We start from the raw sequence: 16,833 nt of genomic DNA on the forward strand, positions 1-16,833 counted from the left end.
CTCACTGCAGCTCTGGACCTGCCCCTCCGCTCTGAGGCCTCTCACTGCAGCTCTGGAGCGGAGGCCTCTCACTGCAGCTCTGGACCTGCCCCTCCGCTCTGAGGCCTCTCACTGCAGCTCTGGACCTGCCCCTCCACTCTGAGGCCTCTCACTGCAGCTCTGGACCTACCCCTCCGCTCTGAGGCCTCTCACTGCAGCTCTGGACCTGCCCCTCCGCTCTGAGGCCTCTCACTGCAGCTCTGGACCTGCCCCTCCACTCTGAGGCCTCTCACTGCAGCTCTGGACCTGCCCCTCCGCTCTGAGGCCTCTCACCCCAGCTGCGGACCTGCCCCTCCGCTCGCAGGCCTCTCACTGCAGCATGTGTATGTGCCCTCGCCAGGCAGACACTCACTGTGACCCCGGACTGCAGCGCCTCGGAGCCTTTCTATGCCAAACCCAGGCTTCACAGCGCTAGCATCACCGGCTTCGGACCTGCCCCTCCGCTCTCAGGCCTCTCACTGCAGCTCCAGGATGTGCATACTATGCACCTCACCTCCCAGACACCCAGTGTGACCCTGGACAGGCTCTTACCTTCAGGGGTGTCCACAGCAGGCTCCGCACTCTGCGCCTCGGGCTTCTAAGCGCTGCTCTGGGCTGGGCGCCTCTTCACGAGCCTCACAGACCAGGGTCAGTGGCCCCGGGGCTCCCGGCTGGGGCCCTCCAATGAGGCTTGAGAGGCGGCCCCGGGGGGAGGAAGTGGAGACTTTAATTCAAAGTGTGAGAACCGGCCCGGAGAGTCCAGCGCCCAGAGGTCTCTCCAGGCGCGCACCTTGCACCCCCCTCCGTGGGATGCAGGGCTGGACAGACCTCATTCCTGCCTCCCGCGCGCATGAGGCTGGCCTGGCTGCACAGGCTGCATTCCCAATAAATAGTGCAGAGGCAGACTCACGTGAAAGCAGGGCTTTATGTGGGGGGGGGGGGAGTCTGAGCCCCCCCAGTTTTTTTTTGGGGGGGGGGCTCAAAAGGGGGCTCTAGGGGGCTGTATTTTAGGCCTCAAATGTCAAAGGTAGGGTGAGCAGACGTCCCCGGTTTTCGTTTGGTATTACTAGTGTGGGTAACATGTCTTGGTAGTGAAATACTGCCAATTTCGTTTTTCACTATTGAAAGGCTATCTTGCCCATAGGATAACAATTGGGAATGTTATGTGACATGTTTACCTGCATATCTTCCCATAACGGCAAGATAGATACATGGAATATGGTATCCCTGAACTCAGAATTTAATAACACATCCTTTAGTGAAGATGGTTTTTAAATTCTAAGTTTGGAAATAGCACTTTTAGAAAGTGGCTATTTTCCTGTTCAACCTTTCTGTGTGTCTCTGCCTGGTTGTGTATTGACTGTCTGGTTTGTGAGTGACAGGGGCTGGGGTGGCTCCAGGAGGCTGGCTGGGTCAGCACAAGGCTGTATAGACCCATCTGCATGTAGAGTGGTGGGAGGAGTAGCACCTGGGTCTCAATAGGGCTGTTCCTGCCTGCCACAATGCTGGCTCCACCTCCTGCGGTGGTCTGATGACTCTGGCCCACACTCACAAATGAAGAAGAGGTGCACTGGCAGAGTGCATCCAGAACTGGTTTAGATTGGGTCCAAGATACCCTCACAAAAGAAGAACAAAGACTTTTGGGGTATAAAAGTAGGACTGGAGCCCCAGTAAAAATAGATTACGAAACTTTGTGATCAAGAAGGAATCCGTGCTGATTGTCTGGAAGCTGACCTACAGTTCCTGTGATTGCTGAGGAAGGGACTGTCTGCCGTGTGCTGTGTCCCCGTAACTTGAAGAGGAGCTGTGCTGTGTGCTTTGCCCCTCTGAAGCCTGCCTGTCTCCAAGGGCCTAAGAAGAGCTGGGAACTCAGGGATACAAAAGTTCTTCAGCACCCACCCTTCCAGTGCTATGTGGGTCTCTGCGCTGTGCCTTTGTGAAGCTGCCCCCCTGTGAAATCTGTCTTGTGTGCTCATCGGCACACAGCTGGGGCGTAAGGTCGTGAGGCCTGCTCTGCCTCAAACGTGATCTGCCCCAGGATCGAGTCCCCCACTCTCTGTGTGTGTGTGAATTAACGCACCGCTGAGGAATTTTGGAGCGCCTTCTTTGCCCCCTAGCGCTGTGTGCGCATTGACTTCACCCTTCGAACTGTGTTGTGTGCCCGAGGCCGGGTTCGCCGCTCTGAGAAGGAGCCTTGAAAACACCCTGCCAGTATTCACCACCACCGGCCGTGCTCGGATTGGTCACAGCAACAAGGTTTTCCCCCAGCAAAGCGGAGGTTCGTCAGGCGGAGCTACGTTGCGTCTGGAGAGGCGTGAGGTGTCCCCTAGCAACCGGGGTTCCCTCACGCTCGTCATCGAGGAAAGGAGCAGCCTGAACCTGAGGCTGAGGCACGTCCCACCGGCGAAAGCGGCTTCACCTGAGATCAGCACTGACCACAGAGCCCCCTTCACATCCTAAGGTAACCGGTAACCGGAGTTTGCACAGGGGGGGAGATTATGATCACACGTGCTACCGGCGAGCCGGCCTTCTCTTTACAGGTCACCCTGTTGCTACTTACATGTCAGTGGCGTAACAAAACTTGAGGGGGCCCCCCTGCAAAGTACCTGGGCGGGGCCCCCTCTGACCACACTCAGGAGCTTGCACCGCACAATGAGAGATCCTTTCAGGAGCCGCACAAAATGAAGAGCAACATCTGCCTGCCAAATGGCACTTCAATTAAACATTGTTGATCACTGGAGTAAACTATTGCATTTTTGTTGCAGATAAGAGGCTTAGTATTCTCGTTGCGGACACAAGGCCTTATCACCTGGACACCAAAATCAGCAGAAGAAATCAGCAGAGTAAGATTGTCTTTTCTTTTTCAGACATACCAGTCCAGCCTTCAAGAAGGAAGTTCTAAATTGTACCATGGCTACTAGTGGCTTATCTGCTTCTGCTTCTGCTCTGAAGCGCAAGTCTATGCAGTCTTCAATGATTGACTTCCTAACGTCACTGAAGCGCCAGCGTGTTACAGGGGAGGGTTGTCCAGTACAACCAACTAGTGATGAGGCTAGTAAAACTCAGCAAGAGTCTGCCAAGGACAGTCCACCTTTACAAAGACTTCAACATGTGCCAGAGAAATAAACCGTCGAAATCCCGGACTGCTGGAACACTAAACAGTGGTATTACTTTCCAGAGGAATATAAATGGTTGTATCTTAAGTCAGGCAATATTGGATGTTCTTCTTGCAAACAGGCTCAATCAACAGGTCTTTCAGTGCACAACAACACCCAGGGCATGCGCATAAGTAAAGAGTGGGCAGATGGCGAGGTTGGTCCTTCCGGTGACGGAAAAGCTTCCAGGCAGAAACAGCTCAGGAAGAAGATTAAGAACCATAAGGTCTGGTCACTTGGCAGTTGAAGACATTCTTACAGCTCAGCAGGAAAATGCATTGGTGGTGATAGTACACAAATGTAATGCAAAACATACGGAGAGCACATGCAGGGTATTTGACACTGCCTACTACTTGGCAAAAAAAGATCGCCCTTTCACAGTCCACCCTGATCTAATTCACCTTCAGGCAAAGAATAGCAGTGCAATGGGCCGTGAAATGCACAGCAATGTGACTGCAACTGAAATAATAAAACACATTGCATTGGAAATGCAACAAAGATTGGTCTGTTATATCAGACAACACAAACCAAAGATCACAGTATTAATTGATGAAAGCACTTCTTTTAGCAATGCTTCGCCCTTAATAATCTACCTCTGTGGCATTTTTGGAAATGAAAGTACCCCAGTGACCATCTATTTCATCCTGCTGGAGCTGGCAGAAACAAATGCCCTTGTCGTAAAGACAGCTCTCCTAAGCTACTTCGAAAAAGTTGGACTCACAAAAAGTCTGCTACATGATATCTTGATTGCAGTATGTTCAGATGGAGCAGCAGTAATGCTTGGTAAAAAAGGAGGAGTAGTAGCATTGCTGAAATCAGAATTTCCAAATCTTGTACTGACTTGGCACTGTTTGGCTCACAGACAAGAACTTGCTGTGGCAGATACAGTTAATGAGGTTGCCGGGGTCAATCACTTCAAGATTTTCATGGACTCATTGTATGCCACATACAGCACGTCACCAAAAAACCAGAGAGAGCTAAATCTGGCCGCCAGCGAGCTATGTTTACAGCTTCAGAAGATAGGGAAACACTTGATACTAGATGGGTAGCATCCAGTTACAGATCTGTGAAAGCTGTTTGGAACTGCTTCCCTACCCTGTGCAAACATTTTGAGAATGCTACTAAAGACCCACCCAGACCCATAAGAGGCCGGAGTAAGTATGAAGGTCTCTTGAAGAAGCTTACATCCTATTCTTTTATCAGAGATTTGGGGGTAATGTGTGATGCACTACAAGAGCTCAAAGACATATCACTCTCCTTACAGAGGAGGGACATTACAATTGTTAATGCCCACAGACTTTTGGTTAGTCAAGGACGTATATTTAGAGCAACGAAGGACTCACCAGGGGAGTTTGCTTCTGCGGCTCAGAGAGCAGTTGACGAGGGCAAATTCAAAATTTTTCCTCTTTTCCATGGTAGAAGTAACTCTGTTGCCCTTAATCCAAATCAGTTTTACCAAAGTCTATCAGTAAATATCAATAAACGATGTGCCCTGGATTCTGAGAAAGAACTTATAGCCAGCTTCAGTGTCCTAGATGCAGGCACCTTGCCTTCTGGTGATGAATGCATTCTTTATGGTGAAACAGAGATCCAGAAACTGTGTTCAGAGTTTCAGCTGCCAGCAAGAGATACTATCCAAGCTTTTAGACATTTCAAAGATTTCGGTGGAAAGAAACCCCCTGAAGCATTAAAAAAGTTAGTAGTTTGCATGGAAACCCTCCCAGCAAGTAATGTGGATTGCGAGAGAGGTTTCAGCCTAATGAACCTAATTGCTAGTCCAACAAGGGCCTCTCTTTTTGTAGAGACCATTTATTCATGCTTATGGGTAAAACTAAACGGTCCTCCATTTGAAACATTTGACGCAAAGCTGTATGTAAAGAGTTGACTGGCAAAAGGTAGAAGGTCTACTGAAGAAAATTGCTATGAGAAACCACAGCAAAATAGACACAGTGAATATCTTCAAGGCTTTTGCGAAATCCTGCAATAGATTTCGGAATAATTTAAATCATTTGTACATGTTTTTTTAAAGTGTTTGGTATTTTATGGCTTATACTTAATAAATATACTTTTTTGCCTATATAATTATCCTTTGCTGGATGCGACTTCATGATTTTCTTAAGCACACAATGCCAGTTATCTTGATTTAGACCACGCCCAGACTCGGATAGGCCACACCCCTTTAAGAAATTTGCTACGCCCCTTTTAGAGCACCCCCAGTTTTTTTTCCACTTAAAGCCCCGCGTGAAAGTGACACTTTTACAGACCTTGCACTGTTTACTGTTGAGAAGTAAAAGCTGAGAATGGTTGGGCGTGACCCAACACCCTCAGTGGCAATTTTAATATCCTAGACTTTCTTGTTGCTGAAATGGGAGTAATTTCTGATATTAATTTGTTTCCCTCGTCTTCAATGCTTGATTTTACTTGCGTGAAAGAGTCACTCATAGTCATTGAAATGTCACTCATAATTACACTGACAATGTAGAAATGTCACACATAGCAATCTGAAACCTTGGCAGTTAGAGTGGGGAGAGGATGAGGCGTAATGATCAGAGCTGCCGACTAGGGCACTGGGGAACCCGGTTCGAGTCTCTGGGTCAGGCCAACATCCTGTGATTCTGGACAAAACAAGTAATCTCCTGGTAAATGAATATATCCTTAACTGGTCCTCATTAAACCCTCAGTTAGATGTACTGAGATCCATGGTCGCTAAAAAAGTTTGGGGTGGGCGGTGGGGAGAGAGAATTCTCGAAACCAATATTGTTCTGACCTCTCAAACTATGTTCCTCAGGATACAGGAAGCAGGAAGGGCTAGAGGGGGGATTCCTTTACCCCTTGCGTGTGGCCGCGATTCTGCACCTGTGCGGCACTTCTAAAGAGTGGGCGGGTTCATGACGGCCCCCAGCCGTCATTAGCACACGCCCACCGTGCTGCATGACGGACGGGGGCCATCATCAGCACGCAAGGAGTTAATATATGTGGCCATGGCTGTTTTCGTATGTACATCGCTTCAGCGATCCACAGCCTCACACGTTTCAGCAATGGCAGGAGGCTGGTTTTGTCTATCCTGAATTTAGAAATTGCATTGTATGAGCAAAAAGGAAGATGGCCCAGGCAGAAGGGAAAAAGAATATGGGGCCCCTGTCGGATTGGGTTTATGCTGTGTGGCTGGCCCTGGATCCTTGGGTAGGATGACCTGCTTTTGAGCCTATATGCAGGCACGGTTTTTGCACGGTCTGGATTTTTCTGCTTACACTTGTACAAGTACAGCACTGTATGATCAGATTAATTTTGATATTGGTTATATTATACAAGCAGGCTGCTCAAATCCTTGGCAGAGGTATATATTAGACTCTGTCTGGGATTGTACTGATGCTTTTTTTACGTATTTTATTCATGTATGTAGTCTCAAAAGTCCATGCTTTGATAAATGAGTTCTAATGCCCTCTACAGTTTTTTAATACAGTATGAATTTCGCTCAGATGCTTTTTGTAGTTCTATTTTTGCTTAGTAAGTCTTTTGTGTGGTGTTTGATAATTGATTACTTACTGATTATGATTTGATTCTTGCTGAATGTGCACCCTCTCTCCCTGGTTACTTATTGCATTGATAAAGTAAATGTTGGGAAGCTTTAATAAAAATTATTGGGAAAAGAAATGAAAGGGGTATTCAATTGAAAAACCTACAAAGTCAAGGGAAAACAACTCGAGTTGGAGATAGTTCGAATTAAAAGTGGTAATAGAATGGATAATTAAAGGAGTGCTGAGGCAAATCGGACAAGGAATAAATTAAAGCTTTAACCCCTTCGATGCTGATGACGAGCTCAGCTCGTCATCAGCCACGGGGGGCGTGTGCGGATGACGAGCTGAGCTCGTCATCTTACGCGGCTTTTAGAAAAAAGCCGCGTAGGGGAAAAATAACCGCCGCAGCGATGCGGTTAAGGGATACCCTACCAGCCACACATTTTACTTCAGCTTGTTCAAAGGTTTTAAACTGTGGATGTTGAGTTCTGCATGGTGTGACTTGCTTGATGTAAGGTTGACCATTGGATCGATATTTAAAGGATTGTGACAATTTGGTGCAGATTTGAATGAATTGAACTCTGGGTGTTAGTATGCTGGTGAAAATGTGGTTGAAGGCCCATGACTGATTGCATGGTCTTAAATATGTCCTTGATCCTAAATTTTGCAGTGGACTGAGCATGGTAAAAGTATCTAGATGGCATGATGGCACTGTCAGTAGTGATAGTATATGGCACATCTCTGTTCTCTTGGATGCATGCCAGCAACTCTAATGTATGATTTGGGATGTTTTATGTAACATGCTTTGGTTCATACTGGTTTAGCCACCCCTCATACCAAACTACACAGTGTATCTTTATAAGGAATGCTCTCTGTAATCTTATTTATGTGTTGTCTTTTGTTGACAAGTATGGCGTGATGTGATAGCCAGCTGTAAGGTATGTAGTTATGTGCCCCTCTCTGCACCCACTTGGTTGGCATGCTGCAGAAAGTGATGAAAATACAGGATTGTTGGCACCCCTACCACCACTCCCCAATTACGGTGGGTGAATCCGCTATGGTGCCTGATACCCCAGGATAGTACCCGTTTCCTTAAAGTGTCCTACTGTGCCGCAGGCGGGGTGGTGGGTAGTGGGATGGGCACGTGGGATGGCTTTTACTGAGCTCTCATGGGGGGCTTGGGTGGAGTGAGAAGGCTTCGAGTGCAGGGCTGGTACTGCCCCAACTGCAGAACTCAGGTTAGTCTAGTGATCAGGTGCACTGGACTCACCTGTAGTATCCTGAAGATGCTGCCAGGGGAAGCGTGGCCAAACCCAGTGTGGTGGACGGGTCTGCAGACATCGCTGAGGTCATGGACGGGGCAGATAGGGGACAGGGGACAAGGGTCCTGCACAAGCTGTGATGTTATGACTGAGATGTCACAAACAGGGTAGGTAGAACTAATGTAAGTTTTGGGTTTCCTTCTGCATTTCCTTCAGTGGCGTAGATAGGTCGGGGTGGTCTGCCCCAGGAGGCACTATTTTGGGGACGGGGGCTGTCTAGCCCTGGACCCTGTCATGTATGTGCATTTAACTTGCATGATCGAAGTAACTATTAGCGGCGATACTACATGTCCCTCGGACCTCTTTCAGGTGCTCGCCGTCCTTTTTCCCAGCAACCCCTCGGGGGCAGCAATCTGAAGGATAGCCCCGGGTGCCACAAGCTCTATCTACGCCTCTGCCTTGATTCAGGTGATGTGCTACAAAAACACGGGTTAACCCAAGAAGTCACTGGGACCTGGGCGAAACAACGTGTATCGTAAAAGATTCATTCATAAAAATAAGTACACAGTAAATCACATATAATGCCCCTAAAAGAATGGAATAGGGAAGGGTAGTGCTGGGATAGTGAAAGTATAGAAACTAGAATATGGGTCACTAAGACCAAGATACACCAGAAATAATGATAAATTAACACAATGGAACAATTAATTCATCAATGAATTTAAACAATCATGCCTGAAATAAAATCACAAATGATAAATCAGGGAAGAGGCTGAACACAAGAGGAAGTGTTGACGTTTCGATCCAGAATAGATGCAGTCGTGGTATAAACCTTGCTAGAGGGTCTTCATCAGGACAGGGGTTGCGGGAGGTGGGGCAATGAATCTGTATAGAGAATTAAAAAATAAATTTTTACTATGGGTCACAAAGGATCCCAAAGAGCTCATAAAATTGATAAAAGGCCGAGAGGGGAACATAATCATACATTATAAACAAGAGGAATACATCAGTAGTAAGAGAATGGGTACGGACGAATATCTAATGAGGCAAGCTAATTGGAAGACCTCAAAAGCACGATCGTTCATTGATCAATGAGAGTCACCGGATGACAAATACTGCATGCAGACAGTTGGTACATGGTATACTTGTCCGAGATGTGGACTCAAGTGTGAATCAAACAGGGTCAAGGGACAAGTAAATATACGTAAACAAGCATACCTTAAATTGATACTACAATGTAGTGGGTATGATTCAATAGTGGTAGACTCTTGAAGATGCGGAAGTAAAGTTACGTTCTAAAAAATCAAGAACATTCATTCAGATGACTTAAACAAAGGGTTATACATCAGTGTAAACCTCATAGGTAATAACAATTGCCAGGACTAGGTGTAAGCTTCACTGGTAACGACAATTTAAATAACCAAAATAAGTGTGAGTACACACATCTGTAATCAAATTGACACGTATACCTAGTCTACAGATGCCAGTGTTAAAGGGGCAAACACGTCACGGTAATAGTGATTAACACATTTTGGCTAAGCGAATGATGCATGGTCAAATTAAAAAGCATACCTTACTTCAATGCCTAATTGAGGAATGAAGAGGTGCGAGTAGCTCGGAATCTGCACAACCAATGGAGTAAAAAGAGAAACACCCACTGTTCACTATTTGCACCCATACGGGTGCGTACAGCATCGACCGATGATACAGATTTGACATCACTTGCGTGTGAATTGGCATACCTTTCAATAAAAACTGCCGTTGACAATAGTGGGTTCACACGTAGATGTATAAGATGGCGGGTACTAGTCGCTGTCGAACTGTGAGTAGTTGAACACAAGAATGTAGACTCTATAGGGTGTCGAAGGAATATATTAGGACCTTCGCTTGTGGGCACAACAAATCGCTATGGGCGCTTATAAATTGACATACCTGCCAATAGCAGAAATGCGGCAGAAAAAGAGGGTTCAGCTGTAGTTTTAAACAATGACTTGCGTGGATCACCGCTGAATCATATGTAGTGGCGGTCCTCGTCAGCTCAGTAGAACAGAATCTATGGAATAGCGGGACAGCATATTAGTGTTTGGGTCTCCACATTAGTAAAAAGTCACGCACAATGCGTTCAAGGTAGCATACCTAACTATGGGATGGTGAGGTAATATATTAGGACCTTTGCTTGTAAACTCAACAAACAGCTATCGGCGCTTTCAAATAGACATACCTGCTAAAAGCAGAGATTCAGCAGAAAAAAGGCGGAGGGTTGGGGTTCAACTGTGGTTTTAAACAAAGACGTGCGTGGGTCACCGCTAAATAGTGTGGTATGGCGATCCTCGTCAGCTCCACAACGCAGAATCTATGAAATAGCGGGACAGAGTATTAGTATTTGGGTCCTATCAGAACATGCCACACACACCAGGGCATGTCTTATCGTTCACATACACTGCACCCTGCCCACAGGGGTACCTTGGACGTGCTTTAGGGGTGACTTACATGTAAGAAAAGGGAAGGTTAGGGCCTGGCAAGACGTTGCACTTGCCATATCGACATGACAGTACCAGCCTGCTCACAGACACTGCAGTGGCAGGTCTGAGTTACCTTTGAAGGGCTGCTTGTGTGGGTGGCACAACCAGTGCTGCAAGCCTACTAGCAGCATTTGATTTACAGGCCCTGAGCACACACCGTGCACTGTACTGGAGACTGACTAGTAAATCAAATAACCAATCATGGAATCACCAATCCATAACAACAATTTATTATTTGTAAGCAAATCAGGATTAATGTACAGACAGTATTATAGAAACATCAATGAAATATACTGTTACCCTGCCAAGGGGCCTCTTGGTGCAATTCTCATAACACAGAGCAGCATCTTACGGGAGCTGATCTCCCAATTTAAACCCAGCCCTCATTACAAGTGCAACATTTCAGAACCACTTCTGTACTACCCTAGGGGTAATTCATCTGTAATTGTTATCCTCTAGTCACATTACTACTTTTAATTTTACTTATTATTTAACAAACAAAACAATTAAATGTATGTATTGCTATTGACAGCATCTGGGGGTAGTGGCATCCACCCACACATTGTATTTATGTGTTTATAGTTAATGTTCGACGAAGATTTTTGCGTGGTGCAGTGTCCCTCACCTCTTGTCCCTGTCCTCAGCAGGGGAGCTTTTGGGTGGGGAGGGAATGATATGGAGGGGGCATACTTGGGGGTGGGCTAGTAATTTATTTATTATTATTTATTTATTTAATATAGAGTTTTGTATAGCGCGAACAAGACCCTTAGGTATCAGAGCGCTTCACATTACATGAGGTAGGTTAGAGATAAAACATATATAGTATAACGATTCATAAAGATAAGAGGTAGGTTGTTATACAGCTATAAGGAGGTAACCATATATATATAGATTTACAGTGACATGAGGTAGTAATAAGGATACAGCTTGGTATCAGCGTGTTCCGACAGTCCTGGTTCATGGGTCGTATTGTACAGCTGTAATCTCCATTAACGCTGGTGACTTTCTCTCTACTTAAAAAGATGTTCTGTATTGGAGCATCTATGACGCCGTGTTAGTGATGAGTTGTCTTACCTATGTAAGGAACTTACTCATCAGGAGGATCTTCGCTTCCTTTTTAAATGTTGCTGTGTTTCGAACTTTCCTAATGTTTGGAGGGAGTGAGTTCCAGATTCTGGGGGCTGCTCCTGAGAAAGCTCTATCATAAGTTTTCTTCTTCCTGAAAATGGGTGGTCTCAACAACAGCTCCTTGGCACTCCTAGCTGGTCTGTTTCCTCCTGATAGTTCAATTTTGCCGGCGAGGTATCTTGGTGTATTGTAGTGGAACGCTTTGTGGGTGATACAGGCAATTTTGAGCTGAATTCTGGCTTCATAGGGTAGCCAGTTTAATGCTTTCAAGTGAGGAGTGATATGGTCGAATTTCCTCGATCCTGTGATGAGTCTTGCCGCTGCATTGAGGCATGCTTTTAGTGGTGCTGTGGAGATTTTTGGTAGACCGGCTAAGGTAGTGCAACCATATTCAATCCTCGAGATAACTAAGGATTGGACTGCCAGTTTGAGACCCGCCCTAGAGATGAATGGTTTCACTTTTCTAATGTAGTTCAAATGAAAACGGGCACTTTTCGCCATTGATTTAATGTGGGCTTTCATGTCTAGGTTCTCGTCCAATGTAATTCCTAATGATTTCGCTGAGTTAACTAGGGTAGGGGTGCAATTTAGTGCTGTCACCAGTTTGGTCCATTCCTTCACTTCTGTATGGTTCTTTGGTGGTGAAATTAGTAGGAACTCTGTTTTGTGTGCATTTAGCTTCAGATGATTGTTTGTTAGCCATTACAATGACATTTTAAGGCCTCATTAATTAACTTGTTGTCTTCCAGAGACTCGATCTTGATATATATTTGCGTGTCATCTGCGTACATGTGATAGGATATCTTTGAGTTTCGGAGAATTTCAATGTGGCCAGCCAGTTGTCAACATATGAGTGCATGTTATGGGCCCAGTGGTACTTACTAAATGTGGGGGAACCTGACATTGAAGTCATTGTGTAATTATGGGGGGGGCAACCCGCTGGGGAGCTAAGCTGTATCGGTGTCCCTGTTTTGTCCCAGGGTGATCAGAGTTACTCCCTCCAGGGTGATCCGTCTCATGCGTGCTCTCCAACATAATGCCCCAGGTCTCTCGATCCATATCCGCGTTCTCGTCCCTTCGAACAGCGCGTATCCAGCGCTTTTCCGCTACCCCCAATTTGCAAAGGTCTGACCTTCATTTCTCTGGGAGGGGGGTGTGGCTAGCTTCTAGTGGATCGCTATGCGGCGTTTCGTCAATACCAACCCGAGAATAGCGAATTTATGCTGCATGTGGGTTGTGGCTGTGGGAATCGGCAGCATCCCCAGCAGACAATGTTTGACTGAGGACTCAATTGAGAGCTACCTTGCACTTCACAAAGTGTCCAGCACTGTGCTCCAGTAAGAGCAGTGGATGGGACAATCCCAGGGCACATGAGCAAAATCGGCAGGGGTGGTGCCACATATCATGCACTTAGGTGAGTGCGATGGGTCAAAATTAGACCAGCGCAGGAGAGTCAGTTAGGTTCGGTGGAGGTAGTTGAACTGTGTAAGCTTGAATCAGGCATTGCTTGAGACTTCCTGGACCTGCGCAAATGCACGTTTCCATTCCCGCTCCATTAATGGGATAGGTAGGTCTTCCTCCCACCTGTTCCGAGTCTCTGTTGGGTAATTCTATGGTCTGTTTTAAGGGCCTTGTATTGCCGGGATATTAATCCTCGACAGGAGTCTGGGTCTAGGATTGTGCACAGCTTGTTCGATTCCTCTGGCTCGTTCAAGAACTTAGTCAGATTTCACAGAACGTGCAAGTTATCTTTGCGTACTGGAGGAAGTGGCCTTCTGGGACCCACATCCATGACTGATTTTGTCTGGCAGAAACCAGGGAGCCACTCCAGAGGGAGAGCAAGTGCATAAGCGGCCCTCGCAGCATGAGAGTTACAGCTCGCTCCCATGCTCAGGAGACCTGTTTATTTATGAATGGACAGTCCAAAGGGGTTCTAGCCCGCATAATCATATATCTGAGGAGGTCTACTTCAGGGCACCAGCCAGCGAGCAGTCTTTTGTCTGTGTTCGGACCGTCAGCACACCATTGCACCGCGCATTGGAGGAGACCCGCGATGTACTTAAGACGGTGATCCAGGAGCCTCAGGCCGTACGGTTCCATGTCCAGCTTTAGGAGATTAAGTTTAACTCTGTTGCATATGCCCGCCCAGAACGGCAAAACCAGGAGGCTGTTCAGGGTGGTGAATGTGTCATTCGGAATATAGCAGAATTCATTTTGTAGAGTATATAGGCAACGGGTTAGTAGGACCATCTTTGCCAGCGCCACCTGTCCCTTGACTGACAGCAGTAACTGGTTCCAAAAAGTATTGATTCTTTCAGGCTTTCAAGTGTTTTCCCCATATTCAGGGCATATTGGGCTTCAGGTGAGGGGGCTATCCGCATCCTGAAATAGCAGAATTGATCACTCTTCCAGGTGAGCGCTAGTGGTGGGAATTCTGTCACATCCCTGTCCGCTAATGGAAATGCAACTGATTTTTTGGGGTTAATTATCAGCCCGGACACCTTTCCGAAGTCATCCAACACAGTCAGGAGGTCCTAGGCGGCCTCTGCAGTTTGACACACGTATATCAACGCTTCATCTGCATACAGGGGCACAACATGCATTTGCCCTCCCACCACTAGTCCCCAGCCATCCATGTCTCTCCGGATACGAACTGCGAGTGGCCGCGTTGCGAGCGCAAATAGGATTGGGGACAGGGGGCAACCCTGCCTTGTGCCCCGTTCGATGGTGATCAGGGCAGAGACCAACCTGCCAGTGTGTACTCTTGCTGTGGGTCTCTGGTACATGAGGTGCACCCATGCTACAAAATCCAGGCCCAGTCCAATTCTGAGCAGAACTTGCCATAAGTGGTCCCGTTGTACGGTATCGATGTCTAATGAGATCACCGCAGCTTGTGTCTCCAGGGCTGCAACATCATGCATTACATGCGCCAGCCTATGCAGATGTTATGTTATGTTAATTGCGATTTGTATAGCGCTTAATACCGACAGGTCTCTAAGCGCTAAGAGAGGGAAGCTACAGCACCCATAGATACGTACGATCATTAGCTGTATAGAGTTACGTCCAGGCTTCAATGAAGAGGAGGGTTTTCAGATTTTTCGTAAACGCTAGGAGGGCCTTCTCTGATCGAAGGAGGAGTGGAAGCCTGTTCCACAATTATGGAACACAAACAGTGAAGGCCCACCCTCCTTTTTTCATAAGATTGAATCGCAGGTAGAATAGTAAGTTACCTGCGGAAGATCTTAATGAGCGGCCTGGAACATATTTCACAAGGCCCTCTTTGATGTAGCTTGGAGTTTGTCCATATTGGGCCTTATGGGCGATACAAAGTCCCTTAAATTTGATCCTTTGCTTTATAGGGAGCCAATGGAGTTTTTGCAGTAGAGGGGCAGCTCTTGTATATCTGCGAAGTTTAAAAATCAGCCTTGCTGCATCATTCATTACCACCTGGAGTTTATTTAATAGGTTTTCTGGTAATCCAATACAAAGCGCATTATCATAATCTAACTGGGACAGAATCAAAGCTGTCACCACCGTACGCATGGTGGAAAAAGAGAGGAGAGATGAAAGTTTCCTCAATTGCCTTAATAGGCCCACACATGTCCCAAAGACGGTGGAAACCTGGTTAGATAAAGAGAGGTTTGTGCCAATTTTTATACCTAAGCTTTTTACCACTGGTGCTGGAGACGGAGTGTCTCCCAGCTCCTGAGGCCAAAATTGGTGAGACGATATATTCTCAACTGTAGTGATAGCCAGCACCTCAGTTTTATCCGGGTTGACCTTTAATGAGTTGATTGTCTTCCAACTCACTCCAAATCTCAAAATACCTTGTACTTGTACATGGGCTTGGGACGTATTTTCAATTTGCAGGATAATTTAAGTGTCGTCAGTGTAATTAAACACTTGATAGTCCATCCGGGCCTGGTCCATCACTAGAGGGCGCAGATAAATATTGAACAATAATGGTGATAGAGCGGACCCTTGGGGTACACCGCAAGCTATAGACCCTCTATATGACACGCAATCGCCCATCTGAATTACTTGGGTACGGTCTGACAGGAAGGAAGTAATTCACTGATGAGTCATCCCATCAATACCTAGCTCCAGAACTCTGGACAGGAGTTGGTCATGATTGACCATGTCGAACGCCACCGACAGGTCTAAAAGGACAAAGGCACACAGCTTTCTTTTGATATGCCTTGAGCCTAATTTTGTCCAGAAGGACATCATGACCAGCTCTGTGCTATGGTCTATTTTAGGGAACGAGGTGATAGATTTCCTAGTATTCTTATGTGATTTGCCCTTTCCAGGACTTGTGGATTGATAGGAGTGTTCTGAATGTCAGTTAGAATATCTATAACTTTATCCGAGAAAAACTTCAGGAATTTATTACATAGTTCGGACTGGTAAGAGCTTCTTGCATTTGCTTTTGGCTAAGTTCTTTTAGGATTTTAAAAGTGTCTCTTTTTATGTTTTTGGCGGCCATAATCCTGGATTCATAGAACTCTGCCTTTCTTTTAAGAATGGCTTTTTTGTAACTGCTAAGACAAAGCCTATATTCCAGAAGTGTCTGTGGCTCATAAGTTTTTCACCACTGTCTTTCGTAGTGACGGAGGGTCAGCTTCAGCCCCCTGAGTTCTTCAGTGAACCAGGGGGCACCCTTCCCCTTATTTCCCATTTTTATTTTATGGGCTGGTGCCAGTTTATTAATGGCCATGGTCAATTGGCTACAAATATAGTTGCACCTCACTTCAGGATCCTCGAACTATGGTTCCCTTGGAGCCATCGCTCGTATAGTCTCACTCAAGCTATTGGCCTCAATCTTACTCCAACTCCGCACCATTTTCCATCTGGACGGGGGACATGGTAGCCGGTTAGTAAGGGACATTTGAAAGCAGATGAGAAGGTGATCGGACCAACCGCACCGGGACGTCTCTACTAGATTGACCAGTGATTGAGTGGACCAAACCAGGTCTAGTGTTTGACCTTTCTGATGGGTGGAGGTATCTACCAGCTGGTACAATCCTAATGTAACCATTATTTCATCCAACTGTTGCGCTTGTGCGTCGCTAGGTAATTTATCCCATTGAAAGTTAAAATCCCCTACCACCACAAGCTGTTTGAACCGTGAGCATAAATTTGTGATAATTTCAGTGAGTTGGTCCAAGAACTTGGGGGGGGGGGCAACTCCCCCGCCTCTTTTCCCCTCGGGTCTGTTGTGCCATAGGGC

The 16,833-nt window shown here is 46.4% G+C and overlaps 1 pseudogene; it reads left to right on the plus strand.

Moving 5' to 3' along the window:
- Nucleotides 1–3,144: 3,144 nt before the first annotated feature.
- On the plus strand, nucleotides 3,145–5,160 carry LOC147724953 (E3 SUMO-protein ligase KIAA1586-like; annotated as a pseudogene).
- The last annotated feature ends 11,673 nt before the right edge of the window (nucleotides 5,161–16,833 follow it).

Source organism: Lissotriton vulgaris, chromosome 4_1 (genome assembly GCF_964263255.1).
Source record: "Lissotriton vulgaris chromosome 4_1, aLisVul1.2, whole genome shotgun sequence".
Lineage (NCBI taxonomy): Eukaryota > Metazoa > Chordata > Amphibia > Caudata > Salamandridae > Lissotriton > Lissotriton vulgaris.